We start from the raw sequence: 2,500 nt of genomic DNA, 5'->3' as shown, positions 1-2,500 counted from the left end.
GCAAATGTGAGATGCAGTGTATGGAGCGTCAATATTCTAGTATGAGAAATTAACGATTTAAGTCCTTCTTAAATGAGGCCATTTACCCATAGAGGGTGCCAGGCCCGTATAACGTTAATGATTACTAGATGATGTTTCCAAAGAGTCGTGTTGCTTGATAGTGCAGCACTAAGTGGGTGGTAAACTCCATCTAAAACTAAATATAACCATGAGACCGATAGTAAACAAGTACCGTGAGGGAAAGTTGAAAAGAACTCTGAATAGAGAGTTAAACAGTACGTGAAACTGCTTAGAGGTTAAGCCCGATGAACCTGAATATCCGTTATGGAAAATTCATCATTAAAATTGTAATATTTAAACAATATTATGATAATAGTGTGCATTTTTTCCATATAAGGACATTGTAATCTATTAGCATACAAAATTTATCATAAAATATAACTTATAGTTTATTCAAATTAATTTGCTTGCATTTTAACACAGAATAAATGTTATTAATTTGATAAAGTGCTGATAGATTTATATGAATACAGTGCGTTAATTTTTCGGAATTATATAATGGCATAATTATCATTGATTTTTGTGTTTATTATATGCACTTGTATGATTAACAATGCGAAAGATTCAGGATACCTTCGGGACCCGTCTTGAAACACGGACCAAGGAGTCTAACATATGTGCAAGTTATTGGGATATAAACCTAATAGCGTAATTAACTTGACTAATAATGGGATTAGTTTTTTAACTATTTATAGCTAATTAACACAATCCCGGGGCGTTCTATATAGTTATGTATAATGATATTTATATTATTTATGCCTCTAACTGGAACGTACCTTGAGCATATATGCTGTGACCCGAAAGATGGTGAACTATACTTGATCAGGTTGAAGTCAGGGGAAACCCTGATGGAAGACCGAAACAGTTCTGACGTGCAAATCGATTGTCAGAATTGAGTATAGGGGCGAAAGACCAATCGAACCATCTAGTAGCTGGTTCCTTCCGAAGTTTCCCTCAGGATAGCTGGTGCATTTTAATGTTATATAAAATAATCTTATCTGGTAAAGCGAATGATTAGAGGCCTTAGGGTCGAAACGATCTTAACCTATTCTCAAACTTTAAATGGGTAAGAACCTTAACTTTCTTGATATGAAGTTCAAGGTTATGATATAATGTGCCCAGTGGGCCACTTTTGGTAAGCAGAACTGGCGCTGTGGGATGAACCAAACGTAATGTTACGGTGCCCAAATTAACAACTCATGCAGATACCATGAAAGGCGTTGGTTGCTTAAAACAGCAGGACGGTGATCATGGAAGTCGAAATCCGCTAAGGAGTGTGTAACAACTCACCTGCCGAAGCAACTAGCCCTTAAAATGGATGGCGCTTAAGTTGTATACCTATACATTACCGCTAAAGTAGATGATTTATATTACTTGTGATATAAATTTTGAAACTTTAGTGAGTAGGAAGGTACAATGGTATGCGTAGAAGTGTTTGGCGTAAGCCTGCATGGAGCTGCCATTGGTACAGATCTTGGTGGTAGTAGCAAATAATCGAATGAGACCTTGGAGGACTGAAGTGGAGAAGGGTTTCGTGTGAACAGTGGTTGATCACGAGTTAGTCGGTCCTAAGTTCAAGGCGAAAGCCGAAAATTTTCAAGTAAAACACAAATGCCATACAAATATAATTATATTATATAAATCAAGCTAATTAATATACTTGAATAATTTTGAACGAAAGGGAATACGGTTCCAATTCCGTAACCTGTTGAGTATCCGTTTGTTATTAAATATGGGCCTCGTGCTCATCCTGGCAACAGGAACGACCATAAAGAAGCCGTCGAGAGATATCGGAAGAGTTTTCTTTTCTGTTTTATAGCCGTACTACCATGGAAGTCTTTCGCAGAGAGATATGGTAGATGGGCTAGAAGAGCATGACATATACTGTTGTGTCGATATTTTCTCCTCGGACCTTGAAAATTTATGGTGGGGACACGCAAACTTCTCAACAGGCCGTACCAATATCCGCAGCTGGTCTCCAAGGTGAAGAGTCTCTAGTCGATAGAATAATGTAGGTAAGGGAAGTCGGCAAATTAGATCCGTAACTTCGGGATAAGGATTGGCTCTGAAGATTGAGATAGTCGGGCTTGATTGGGAAACAATAACATGGTTTATGTGCTCGTTCTGGGTAAATAGAGTGTCTGGCATTTATGTTGGTCACGTTGTTCCCCGGATAGTTTAGTTACGTAGCCAATTGTGGAACTTTCTTGCTAAAATTTTTAAGAATACTAATTGGGTTAAACCAATTAGTTCTTATTAATTATAACGATTATCAATTAACAATCAATTCAGAACTGGCACGGACTTGGGGAATCCGACTGTCTAATTAAAACAAAGCATTGTGATGGCCCTAGCGGGTGTTGACACAATGTGATTTCTGCCCAGTGCTCTGAATGTCAAAGTGAAGAAATTCAAGTAAGCGCGGGTCAACGGCGGGAGT

General features: G+C 38.0%; 1 pseudogene; it reads left to right on the top strand.

The window, feature by feature from the left end:
• LOC119562796 overlaps window positions 1-2,500 on the top strand; it is a pseudogene marked incomplete at its 3' end in the record, with an annotated part of 2,635 nt that extends 135 nt beyond the window's left edge.

The sequence above is a fragment of the Drosophila subpulchrella genome, unplaced genomic scaffold (assembly GCF_014743375.2).
Source record: "Drosophila subpulchrella strain 33 F10 #4 breed RU33 unplaced genomic scaffold, RU_Dsub_v1.1 Primary Assembly Seq95, whole genome shotgun sequence".
Classification (NCBI taxonomy): domain Eukaryota; kingdom Metazoa; phylum Arthropoda; class Insecta; order Diptera; family Drosophilidae; genus Drosophila; species Drosophila subpulchrella.
The sequence above is the reverse complement of the archived record's forward strand: the minus strand, read 5'-3'. Positions and strand labels throughout refer to the sequence as shown.